The 13,954-nt window shown below is 43.0% G+C and overlaps 1 long non-coding RNA gene across 1 annotated transcript in view; it reads left to right on the top strand.

The window, feature by feature from the left end:
* LOC139575246 (uncharacterized) overlaps positions 1-13,541 on the top strand; it is a 59,583-nt gene extending 46,042 nt beyond the window's left edge. The window contains exon 2 of the long non-coding RNA XR_011674928.1: positions 12,762-13,541. This is a non-coding gene — a long non-coding RNA (uncharacterized lncRNA). The remainder of the gene's footprint in view (positions 1-12,761) is intronic.
* The last annotated feature ends 413 nt before the right edge of the window (positions 13,542-13,954 follow it).

Raw genomic sequence — 13,954 nt, 5'->3', positions numbered from 1 at the left:
ACCAAAGGTCATCACAAGGTTGTTCACTCAAACCCTTTTTCATAACGTTATCATGCCAATTAAGAAGGAATGTCAACATAATTTGCAGATAAAACCACCTGTTCTGAGCGAATGTATCTATTGTGCTCTACTGCACCTAAAGTCTGTTTGAACCGTTTTCCAGTGCACTTGTCACCATTATTTTTTGATCCGCATAAAACCATGATGTTGCCGAAAATGCCATCTTATCAATCAATCAATCAAATGTATTTCTAAAGCTCTTTTTACATCGGCAGATGTCACAAAGTGCTTATTCAGAAACCCAGCCTAAAACCCCAAAGAGCAAGCAATGCAGATGTAGAAGCACGGTGGCTAGGAAAAACTCCCTAGAAAGGCAGGAACTTAGGAAGACACCTAGAGAGGAACCAGGCTGTTCTGGCTGTGCCGGTGGAGATTATAAGAGTACATGGCCATTAAAGGTAGATAGTTCTTAAAGATGTTCATACGTCCATAGATGACGAGCTGGGTCAAATAATAATCACAGTGGTTACAGAGGGTGGAACAGGTCAGCACCTCAGGAGTAAATGTCAAAGAGAGAGTGGAAACAGCCGGTCCGGGATAAGGTAGCAGGTCCGATAAACAGGTCAGGGTTCCGAAGCCGCAGGCAGAACAGCAGAAACTGGATCAGCTAAAGACACCAAGCATATAACTAAATCTAACATCGAACTGATACTGTACAGACTCCAACTGAAATGACCTGGTTCCACTACAGTACCATAACATTATAAAGTCTCTCTCCGGGTCTGTCTGAAGAAGGAGCAACATGGACAGAGACAGGTAGAACTGAACGCTCCGACTCGCCAAGCACAGAGCTGTGATGTTGGGCCTCTAACAACTCACTGGAACTCTCCTTCCTAATATTCAGCTAATTTGGCTCTTCCGCTGTGTCCTCGGGTAGGTGCAATACATCCTCCCCCATCATTCATTTCCACCTTCCCTGTGCTCCCTCTCACCCTGGAGGATCTATACAGTGGGAGATAAGAGGAGATGGAGTCTCGTTGGCTTGATTTGAAGCCTTGCTTTGAAGCTGGATGTGGAATAGAAGCGGCACTGCTCTGACTGCTGGAATAGGGGCCCCCTCATAAAAAGCACTTTACCTGTGCTCTCTCTGTGGATCATTGCAATCATTAAAAGAGATTCTGGGTTACTTTCAAATCACAGCTACTCTGAGCCCCTCACTGTAAATGGGCAGAACTGTTGAAAGAGAGTGAGAGAAATGTTTCTGTCGTTTATTTGATATCTCTCTTTGAATAAGAGTGATGACACATCAGAAGGAGTAAAGCAAGGCATACACAATGTTAAAGTTAAGTACAATTAAGACTTGAAATGTATTCACAGATTTGAAAAAACCATGCCCTAAACTGTAAACTGTAATCTTACAATAAGGTCAATCAGTTTAGGTCCCTCTTTGAGTCTTAACTCCTACCCTACCATAACGATGTCATAACCGGTTATATTGCCCAGTGAGGGAATTTCATAGTTATAGTTATAGTTACTACCTGAAAACTGCAGATGTTTTTGAGCCAGTCTCCTACAGCAGGAAAATAATCCTGCAGCAACAGGAAAAGTGAATCATTATGTGGATTATAATTAGTTTACATTTTTGTAGGGGTTGATTCATTTTTGTAAGGGAAAATAAAGTCTGAAATTTAAAATTGGAAATTAGAAACCTTTTTAAACCTCAAATATACTCCAAGTTTTAAATCCCCTGCGTTGCAGTAAAGTTCTCCTGCAACAGGGTGATCAAATGAAGATCGTACATCTGTAGTGCACTGACGTGATCTTTGTGGGCTCATTGTAAGGCAGACTGTACTGTGTCTGTTTCTGTTTCCTGCTGGGAGACCCCCTGGGTCTTACTGTATAACGCCAGGGACACTGCAGCTGGCCTGCTTTCACGTCCTCAGACATGCCACGGGGAGCGTGCAGAGTGCGTGTGTGTATACTGTGTGTATATACTGTATATATATGGTTGGATAGGAGGAGCTCACTGAGTTGTTTTTCTTAAACCATATAAACAACTACAGTACATACATATACAGTATATATAATGACATAGTATGCACTTGGCCTATATATCAATACCTTTAAATCATCAGGTAAAGTAGGCCTATATCATAATATATCTAAATCATTAGTACCTCTAATAAAGCTGATTCTAACTATTATTACCCCACACAGCTTCAACATATCCTCCCGGAATCACCATCTGGCAATCTGCTTTCAAACTCAGTCCAACCCGACAGAGGAAAGACTCAGTGAGTTCTGTGTGGGTTTTCCCTGCTAATTTGCGTTTGTGTGTGTGTGTATGTGTGTGTGAGCAGCTGTGTGCCTCTGGTAGCAACTGCCTACGGCGAGAGCACAGGATGCTAATCCTGTATCTGCCTCCCGGTGTCTTGGCAGATGTGGGGGAACCTTTCAACCCTTGCAGTGTGCCGTGGGGCACAAACACTTGCCCGCCCGCACCGCTACCTCGGTCATGTTCTACAGTTCCTCCATACTATAACCTATTAGCTTTCATCTGTGTCAGTCTTTCTGTAGAGGGTGTCCATGAGGTAGCTTTCAATTGGCAGCAATGAGAGGTGGCGTAAGGGGAGAAAATAGCCTTTGACTGCCATTAGGGTTGAGCATGCATACTTCTACAAATGTACATCAATGTCTAGGGTGAAGAGAATTATTTCTCTATTATCTGCTTCATGTATGTGTTCATCATGATAGGCACTTGGTTATAGAATGGATTAAGCACATAGTTACCAAAACATCACTACATTTCCAAAAGTATGTGTACACCCCTTCAAATGAGTGGATTCGGCTATTTCAGCATAAAATCGAGCACACCGCCATGCAATCTCCATAGACAAACATGATTGGTACTTGGTTACAGAATGGATTAAGTATATAGTTACATATACTGACATCGGAAATAGCCCAAATATTGAAAAGAAAAATAGAGTTTATATGTACCGAAATCAATCTCTATGACTGCTAATCAAAATGAAATCAATTAATGAATAACCGGCAATACTTGCATACATCTATTCAGTGAGAGGATATACATCAAATCACATCGAAGTACGTCAGGAACATTTTCCAGGCTGTTACCTGTTAAAATGACTGATTCATCACAGGTAAAGTGAGATAGCTACCCCTCTTCAACAAACTGCTACATTGTATGGGAAGACTGAAAATACTAAATGGATTATGAAAGAAATATAAACGCATGTCAGATAGAAAAGTAAAATCTACAACCAAGACTGTCCACCACCATAAACATTTCATTTCAACAGTCTGGTCCCATTCATCTGAGGTCGGTGTCTGGCAAAGACAAGGTCTTAATCCTTGGTTTCATGACCACCAGTCCTGGGCCCCTGAAGTGTTTATTAAGGAGTCTGCTGAGGGGGAGTGGTGGGGTGACAGGTGGTCAATACTCCTATCCACCTCAACAACAGAGGGGTGGCCATAGAGCAAACAGCAGGCCAGTCACTACCACAATCCATCTGTGAGTACAGGAGGTCTTTACACTGTATGGTCTGTAACAATTGACTGGTATACCATTTGGACTTGTCAATTCTTCTGGTTACGCCTCTTTCTTTTGACTGCATCACAGCTGTGGCAATAATCCTATTAACACACCCCCTCTTCTGCTTTATTAGATGTAGGACATTCACCATGGAACCAGCGGGCCACCAAGACTCCCTCTCCTCAGTGGTTTCTGTAGCATCAGCTAATCACAGTTATTAGCTGATTTGGAGGGCTAGAATGAGAAATGTCTCTCTTGCTGTGGTGTTGTTTGACCTCCCTGGCCCTCCCACCTCTGACCACCCTCTCTCTGAGAATGTCCTTGTTAGGAGAGACCCAGTTCCCCCCTGCTGTATTCCAGGCACAGTCGTCCGCATCATTAGAGACAGGTAGAGACAGAGGTAAAGGACTGCCATGGCTACAATGCCACTGCTCATGGCTAGGAGATGTGCTGGAGAGTTTCAGACCAGCAGTCTTGAAGACAATTATGAACTGGAACAGGTCCTAACCTCCCCACCCGCCCATAGACTGGAGGTTGTTCCAAAGCAAACCCCAATCAGTTCAGATCTATGCTGCCACTATGGCACTGAGCTAGTATCAAGTATGTCTGGGCACAGTACTCTGTAGGGGCTGGGGGAAGGTTGAGTGGGTAAAGGCGATTCCACTTTCCTGCTTGTGAAAACAGGGCAGAGAGGTGTATGGCTGTGATGGTGTTTTGACCAGCTAGAGAGCTAGAGTACCATGGGTCCCAGACACAGTCCTCGTACATTGATCAATGAATCATTGATCTGCTGCTTCTCTGCTACAGGAAGGGTGAATAGAACAAGGAGGGATTATTATACTGTCAGACCAATAATTGTTTGTTCATAGTCTTCTGCTTTGCTCTTTGAGCGTAGAGATTATAGAAAGTTTAGCTGAAAATGTCACCCCCACACAATTAAAGCCATTACAGACAATTGCTTAAAATGATTGTGGATTCAATTCACTCAGTCCATAACATTCAACACATATTACAATTTCTCACTATGCTTAGACCTTTCAATTTCAAGTAGAAATACTATGTGGCATGGGAAGCCTACCACATTTTCATCTCTCAAAAGCTTTATTGTCCAGGAACTCCTCACAGAAACCCCATTAGAATGTCTCCTGCCCAAGGTGACTATGATGGCATGAAATTACTGTAGTCTCAGAAGACTCTCTCTCTCTTTCTCTGCGTCGAGTCCATCTCTCTCTTTCTCTCCTCCGTTCTCCTTTACCCCCCATTCAAACAGAATGTGTAACTGAATTTGAAATGCAGTGCCACGTCTTTCAAGGGCACCAGCTAATGAGACGTTATGCTCTGAATGGGGAGACCCTGTTGGGAAGAGCCTAAAGATGGAATCTGGGACAGGTACACCTGTCCAAATCCCCAAGACAGATGCATCCTGAGAGAAAAAGAGTACGAGAGAGAGAGAGAGAGAGAGAGTGTGTCAGCCAGCCAGCCAGCCAGCCAGTCAGTCAGCCAGTCAGCCAGCTGATCTTTGGAATGATCATCTTAAAGCAATTCCATTTATCTTCGTAGAACCCCCCCCCCCCCCCCCCCCAGCAGAGACAGGTCTTAGACTGTTTAGTGCCCACAAAAAAGGTGGATAAATAGAGTTGAAGTCGGAAGCTTACATGCACTTAGGTTGGAGTCATTAAAACTCGTTTTCCAACCACTCCACAAATTTCTTGTTAACAAACTATGGTTTTGGCAAGTCGGTTAGGACATCTACTTTGTGCATGACACAAGTAATTTTTCCAACAATTGTTACAGACAGATTATTTCACTTATAATTCACTGTGGCCTGCTGGAGGTCATTTCATTTGTGGCCTGCTGGAGGTCATTTTGCAGGGCTCTGGCAGTGCTCCTCCTTGCACAAAGGCGGAGGTAGCGGTCCTGCTGCTGGGTTGTTGCCCTCCTACGGTCTCCTCCACGTCTCCTGATGTACTGGCCTGTCTCCTGGTAGCGCCTCCATGCTCTGGACACTACGCTGACAGACACAGCAAACCTTCTTGCCACAGCTCGCATTGATGTGCCATCCTGGATGAGCTGCACTACCTGAGCCACTTGTGTGGGTTGTAGACTCCGTCTCATGCTACCACTAGAGTGAAATCACCGCCAGCATTCAAAAGTGACCAGAACATCAGCCAGGAAGCATAGGAACTGAGAAGTGGTCTGTGGTCACCACCTGCAGAATCACTCCTTTATTGGGGGTGTCTTGCTAATTGCCTATAATTTCCACCTTTTGTCTATTCCATTTGCACAACAGCATGTGAAATTTATTGTCAATCAGTGTTGCTTCCTAAGTGGACAGTTTGATTTCACAGAAGTGTGATTGACTTGGAGTTACATTGTGTTGTTTAAGTGTTCCCTTTATTTTTTTGAGCAGTGTAACTCCAAGTAACTCCAAGTCAATCACACTTCTGTGAAATCAAACTGTCCACTTAGGAAGCAACACTGATTGACAATATATATATATATATATACTTCAAGGGGTCTTACAATTCTAAATCAAATAGCTAAGTGATCCGTATTATGAACCTCTTAAAACAATTAAAACATTTCTTAAAACAATTCTTAGTAGACCCCCCCCCCCCTGTGTAACCACGTGTAATCACGCCAGCCCAGGACCTCCACATCCAGATTCTTCACCTGTGGGATTGTCTGACACCCGGACAGCTGATGAAACTTTGGATTTGCACAGCCAAAGGATTTCTGCACAAAATGTCAGAAACCGTCTCAGGGAAGCTCACCTGCTTGCTCATCATCCTCAACAGGGTATTTACCTGACTGCAGTTCAGCGTTGTGACTGACTTCAGTGGGCAAATACTCACCTTCGATGGCCACTGGCACACTGGAGAAGTGTGCTCTTCACGGATGAACCCCGATTTAAACTGTACCGGGCAGATGGCAGACAGCGTGCAACGGGGTTATGGTATGGGCAGGCATAAGCTACAGACAATGAACACAATTTCATTTTATTGATGGCAATTTGAATGCACACAGATACCGTGACAAGATACTGAGGTCCGTTGTCGTTCCATTCATCTTCCGCCATCACCTCATGTTTCAGCATGATATTATATGGCCCCATGTCGCAAGGATCTGTACACAATTCCTGGAAGCTGAAAATGTCCCAGTTCTTCCATGGACTGCATACTCACCAGACATGTCACCCATTGAGCATGTTTGGGATGCTCTGAATTGATGTGTACAACAGCGTGTTCCAGTTCTCGCCAATATCCACCAACTTTGCACAGCCATTGAAGAGGATCGAACAACATTCCACAGGCCACAATCAACAGCCTGAGGCTAATGGTGGTCACACCAGATACTGACTGGTTTTCTGATCAATGCCCCTACCTTATTAAAAAACGTACCAACAGATGCATATCTGTATTCCCAGTCATGTAAAATCTATAGATTAGGGCCTAGTTTTTTTTTCTTCAATTGACTGATTTCCTTATATGAACTGTAACTCAGTAAAACCTTTGAAATTGTTGGATGTTGCGTTTTAATTTTTGTTCGGTGTACATTAGGGCTTAAACTGAAAATAAAAACCACAAGGGTCTAGTGGGGAATATAAAGTGACAATTAGATTGAGCAGGAGGTGGTGGGCTGGATTAGACTGGCGTGAGGTGAGAGGGATGGAGGCTAGAGAGGACAGAGATGGGATGGGGGTGGAGCCCGTGGAAACAGGTACACTTGACAGTTGGCGGTCTGGTCAAGGGATCATCTGAGGGGCAGAGATGATGAAAGGAGTCGAAAGGTTTGTGTCCGAGGGGTTCTCCTTTTAATCAGGGACCCTGAGGAGAGAGCACTGCAGCCTGTGGGCCTTCAGCCGCTGTTAACCACTGTCAGACTAATGGTAAGGGGCTCTGGGTTTGAATAAATGGAGCTAGCTTGTTACCAGAGTGCTAATTAATGTATGCGGCAGGGGTGTGAGGGGTTCTGCATTTTAATGAGGGATATGAGAGTGTGCGTGTATGCGGGTGGTGAAAGGGTTTTGAAGCATGGGGCTGAGTGGGATGAGAGGATTGGGTAGGCAATAGTGTCCCAAGTGCACAGGGTGATAAACTAATATTTCTGTCTGATGTGACAGTTGTTTGTGTAATTGTTGACAAGCCGAGACACAACTTGCCACCAAAAACAGAACTTTTGACCATCTCTCCTCTCTTCTCTTCTCCTCTCCTTTTTTTTCCTCTCCATGCTGTTATGTCTGGGTCTCTGAAAGATTCCCCCTGGAGCTCTGAGCTAGGCCTCACCTTAGTCCTGGTCTAGGGTGGTCTAGTACTCAGCATTATTTTCTGCAAAGACACCATGAATGTCATACCACAACATGATTGATGAACAATCTCTTGTTAGTAACAATCTCATGTTAGTACAATCTCTTGTTAGTATCACATATCATGTGAATGATCATGTGAAATAGTCAATAATCAGGATAACTTGTTCTGAAACATTAAATGGATAAACATGCAAAACATTTGTGCTGTCAACGGTTTACCCAACTGCATATCAAAGCACTTTCAACCTCACAATACTCAACCTTTGGGCAGAGGACACATCTCTAGCTGCAAGCACAGCATATGGTCCGTAGGCCACAACATTGTCTGAGCCAGTCGTGTTAGGTTTGTGGAGTGGAGAGACAGCATTGTTGCATGTGTCATCAAGACTAGACGTGTGTCAAAGTAAAGAGATGGCCAATGGGGGGCGGGACCTTCCAAACTGCCCAAGCTCTCTCCCACATACCTCTGTGTCGCCTGTAAACACCCACTCCACAAATACATGAGTGTTTTTATCAATAGAATTGACAGGTATTATTATTATATATTTTTTTTTTTACAAAGCTTGATATTGATCTCATTATCATGGTCATCAAGTAAGTGTAAATAGTGTGCATAAACATTGTTCTAATATAGGTAGAATTACTTGGGCTAAAATGGGCTAAATGCTTTGATTCTTTGGTCTGTCATGGGACATTTTGTTTGAAATTTGAAATTGCTGACTTTGATCAATGGAAATTCTTTTTAAAGGTTGAAGCTCTGCCACATCAAAATGAATATCTCTCAGAGACTTACCCAGTGTGCTGATGTTCTGTGCTAACAAATTCTGTTCCTCTTCTGCAGTCCATACCTGTAAACTGTTGCAATCTATTTAGAAAATTTGACTTCTGCCTATTGTGTCACGAATTTAGACTGAACAACCATACCATAAAAATATACCTGGTAGAGCTCTCCGCAGAATTAACTAGACACTACTTCTAGTTTTGACATCACCTACAGTAACAGTCAAAAGTTTGAACACACCTACTGTACTCATTCAAGGGTTATTCTTTATTTTTACTATCTTCTACATTGTTTAATAATAGTGAAGACATCAACACTATGAAATAACACATATGGAATCATGTAGTAACCAAAAAAGTGTTAAACAAATCAAAATATTTTTATATTTGAGATTCTTCAATGTAGCCACCCTTTGCCTTGATGACAGCTTTGCACACTATTGGTATTCTATCAACCAGCTTCATGAGGTAGTCACCTGGAATGCATTTCAATTAACAGGTGTGCCTTGTTAAAAGTTACATTTCTGGAATTTCTTTCCTTCTTAATACGTTTGATCCAATCAGTTGTGTTTTGACAAGGTAGGGGTGATATACAGAAGATAGCCCTATTTGGTAAAAGACCAAGTCCATATTATGTCAAGAACAGCTCAAATAAGCAAAGAGAAATGACAGTTCATCATTACTTTTAGACATGGTCAATCAATCTGGAAAATTTCAAGAACTTTGAACATTTCTTCAAGTGCAGTCGCAACAACCCTGAAGCGCTATGATAAAACTGGCTCTCAAGAGGACCACCACAGGAAAGGAAGACCCAGAGTTACCTCTGCTACAGAGGATAAGTTCATTAGAGTTACTAGCCTCAGAAATTGCAGCCCAAATAAATGCTTCATAGAGTTCAAGTAACAGACACAACTCAACATCAACTTTTCAGAGAACAGTGCGTGAATCAGGCCTTCATAGTCGAATTGCTGCAAAGAAACCACTACTAAAGGACACAAATAATAAGAAGAGACTTGCTTGGGCCAAGAAACACGACCAATGGACATGAGACGTGGAAATCTGTCCTTTGGTCTGATGAGTCAAAATTTGAGATTTTTGGTTCCAACCGCCGTGTCTTTGTGAGACGCAGAGTAAGTGAACAGAAACCAAGCCTTGGTTTCATGCATGTTAACATCAGAAGCCTCCTCCCTAAGTTTGTTTTAGTCACTGCTTTAGCACACTCTGCAAACCCGGATGTCCTAGCCGTGTCTAAATCCTGGCTTAGGAAGTCCACCAAAAACCCTGAAACTTCCATCCCTAACTATAACATTTTCTGACAAGATAGAACTGCCAAAGGGGGCGGTGTTGCAATCTACTGCAGAGATAGCCTGCAGAGTTCTGTCTTACTATTCAGGTCTGTACCTAAACAATTCGAACTTCTACTTTTAAAAATTCATCTTTCAATAAGTATTGTAGTATTTGGGGGAAAATAAGACACACATCCTCAATATATATAAAATCATAATATATGATGTTACATCATCATGACCTACTATATTTATTTGCACTGTGACACAACAAGGGACAAATGGCAAAAACATTTCACATGACATTTGCCTTGATGTTGCGTATTATAATGCATTTATTTTTTTAATCAATTGAATTGTGTATTTGTATTGTGTGTCAAAATAGCAATAGTATATTGGTGTGTAATTCTAATGACAACGGTCAACAATAATAATCTATGATGCTATTTGTTATTTTCAAATCAATTAAAAGCCTACATGTATTATGATGCTCTGAGGGACAGAACTCAAATGTTACCTCAGAACAGATTTTCTACGCCTGTGTAATGAGTGTTTTATTGCGTAATTAATGGATGTGTGTGTGTGTGTGATTGTGTTTGTCTGCGCTCGCTTATGTGTTTGTGTGTTCGTGATTGTGTGTGTGCGTGATTGCGTGTGTATGTTTGCGTGATTGTGTGTGTGTGTGTGTGTGTGTGTATGTGTGCGTGATTGTGTTTGTGTGTGCGTGATTGTGTGTGTGCGTGATTGCGTGTGTATGTTTGCGTGATTGTGTGTGTGTGTATGTGTGCGTGATTGTGTGTGTGTGTGTGTGATTGCGTGTGTGCGTGATTGTGTTTGTGCGTGTGTGATATTTTGTGTGCGTGATTGTGTGTGTGTGTGTGTGTGTGTGTGTGTGTGTGTGTGTGTGTGTGTGTGTGTGTGTGTGTGTGTGTGTGTGTGTGTGTGTGTGTGTGTGTGTGTGTGTGTATGAATCAGAGAGAGTGAGAATGACAACGGTAATCAGGAGTAAACAAAAATCGCTACACAATTACAAAGCGTGTCCATTGTCCTTACTGTACAATTATACAAGCAACCAGAGACAAGCAGTATATCCGTCATACACAAGTCAGAGCCATGTCTCCCCTGCTTTTTGAATATGCTTCACTTTAACATGATTTTCATCCATTGATACCAGCTCTCAGAAATATCACACTAAATAGACATGTCCTTGCATGGACTTAACCTCTGAATTTGGTTTTTAAAAGATTTTCACAGAGCATACTAGATATAAAAGCATTACGTAGCTTTATCCCTTACAATTCTTAAACTCTCTCCGTTTTCATTGGCCTGAAGTGTCTGTGTTTGAATCAAAATGTCTGAATAGGTTTTGAGGTAAAATTGGAAGCAGGGCGAGTGTGGGAGGAGGTGAGAGTGGGAAACACAGTAAGAGGGAAGATTAGACTGTGGAGAAGGTAGAAGGTGGGCGTGAACCTGGAGAGCAGGTCAACCCCATAATATACCAATTTGGAGGGAGCATCATTAGAGCCATTTACCATGACTTTTCCCTACACTCTAGTAATCACACTGTAGGTTCCTCTCAAGTGCTTCGAAGAAAATGGTGTAAATCCTACAAAAGCACACTTACAATACAGTACTTTCAGAGAGAAAGCCTGGGCTGTTATTACATCACTATGGAATGCATAGGCGTCTCCATTATATCTGTAGGCTCTATGGGCTCTGTAGAGAAGAAGGGAAAATATGGAGATGTTCACGCTGGCAGCCCTGAGCCACATTTTCCCCCATTGTTTTATTTCTCTGAATAGAAGTGGTGGATGCTGTTTGAATGACATCACGGGCGATGAACGGCGAAGTGAGGACCTGCTTTACATTTCTACTTTTTGCTCCGCCCTGCTCGAGCCTGGCACATTCGTAGAAGGTGGTGAAAGGCATTACTTTTTAGGGTCAAGTGAGATGGCACAGTGATTTGGCATGCAGAGAAAGCGCGCGAGAGAGAGAGAAAGAGAGATAGAGGTAAAAGAGGTGCCTCATTGCTCTTGATATACGCAAGTAAAGGAAAGAGAGGTGAAGGCCTTGTTTGTAGTTCTCTGTGGCTCAAAGTCCTACACACACCGTTAAAGCCTCCTGCACCACTAACGTGCTGTTGGTGTGGGTATGACATCATCTGCATTCAATCAGATAGGCCTGTCAATGACGCAAGTATAGAGAGACGGTGGAAGAACTGTGGCCATGTTAGAATGGCAAAGGTAAAACAAAGCAACAAATATGGCAGGGAATATGAACGGTATTATACAGTTGCGGACGTGTCACGGTTTTGATTCACGTTGTGATGAAAAGCCCTGAGATTGGAGGAAATCCTGGGCTTGGAAGAAAAAAAAGCCCTATCCTTGCTGATGCTATTTTAATTAAATAGTTGCTAGGTTACACAGAGAAAGACGGCAGGGGTGAGTGGTGGCAGAGGCGCATGGCGAGGGGGGTGGTAGTGGTGGGTAATGGGGAGGGGTTTGTTTGAGCAGGGGACGTGTCCCAGAACATTGAACGCACATCCCTTTTTACAAACCCAATCTATAATATTAATTTCAAATGAGACGTATTGACATGTAATACAGTGCTCTCTTTCTCTCCCTCCTTCCACCCTTTCTTTCTCTCCCCATCTCTCTCTCTCTCTCTCTCTCTCTCTCTCTCTCTCTCTCTCTCTCTCTCTCTCTCTCTCTCACCCCCCATCTCTCTCTCTCTCTCCATCTCTCTCTTTCCCATCTCTCTCTCTCTCTCCATCTCACTCTCTCTCTCACCCTCTTTCCCATCTCTCTCTCTCTCCATCTCTCTCTCACAGATCAGAGGAAGGGGAAGTCCCCTTTCATCTTGGTGACACTGCTTTTCCACTGGTGACTTACTGGGGGCCCGTGCTCCTGTTGCACCCTGGGATACCAGATGATGGAGGATGCCTCTAGCCCACGTACCCTGGCAACCGTTCATGGAGCCTACAGCTCCACTCTCCAAACCTCCACCCCCTAACCCCTCCACTCCCCCAGCCCTCAACCCTCCATCCCTTCACCCAGCGTCCCCAGTCCAGGGCTCTGGCCACACATAAACCCCAGACAGGCCTCTGATGGATGGGGCTGGAGAGAGAAGAGAAGCCCTTGATGTTGGAAATAAATCTGACAGGCCTTACTGGAAAGGGCCAGGCCTAATCTTTCCCAGACTAAGGCTTTTTCCTTTTCTTATTTTTTATATCCTTCTCTCTCTTTATTTCCAACACCACTCTTTTCTCTTCGTCCATGTCTACAGAGATAATGCTGTAATTTACAGCCAAGCATTATGGAAGATGAATGATAGTTGCTTTTAGACTTAATACACATTAGCCTTTAACAGATAATAGCCTACTGGTAAGAGGAAAACAAAGAAATACCTTCAAAAGGAATTCGTTATTTGGTCATATTCTTCCCCTAATGTTCTGAAAGTTATATAATTCCTATTCTTTCATAAGACTCAAAGTTGCTACTGATCAAAGTACACTGATCAATCTTCTTTTCAAAGGTACCTTGCTTTTATTTTTCATATTCATGGTTAAAGTATGGTTGAGAATAGACAATAAAGCAATGCTTTTCCCATTTCTGTGACTGTTTGTGATTCTCCTGAGTGTATCCATGTGTGAAACTGGCTGTAAAGAAACACTGTGGATATCATTTGAAACACACACACGAACACACACACAGGTCAACAGCAGATCCACAACAGTGGTTTCAGGGCCACTGACAGTCACTCAATTAGCTAACCATTTTTAGATTGGTAAATTAGTCTAGCCAGCTATCTAAACTTGTAGTAGTCATGGCCGAATAGGGACCGGGCACGCAAGGCACGTGCCCAGGGACCCTGACCTCCAAGGGGCCACCCCATGGCAAAATGGGTAGAACTGCAGAAAACTTGCTTTAAACTGCAACAACAACAAAAAAATTCTCTACCCCATGGCAAAATGTGTAGAATTGGAAATTAACTTTAAACGTACATTTTTCTCTACCCAGTCAA

This window comes from Salvelinus alpinus, chromosome 5, assembly GCF_045679555.1.
Source record: "Salvelinus alpinus chromosome 5, SLU_Salpinus.1, whole genome shotgun sequence".
In the NCBI taxonomy this organism is placed as follows: domain Eukaryota; kingdom Metazoa; phylum Chordata; class Actinopteri; order Salmoniformes; family Salmonidae; genus Salvelinus; species Salvelinus alpinus.
The sequence above is the reverse complement of the archived record's forward strand: the minus strand, read 5'-3'. Positions and strand labels throughout refer to the sequence as shown.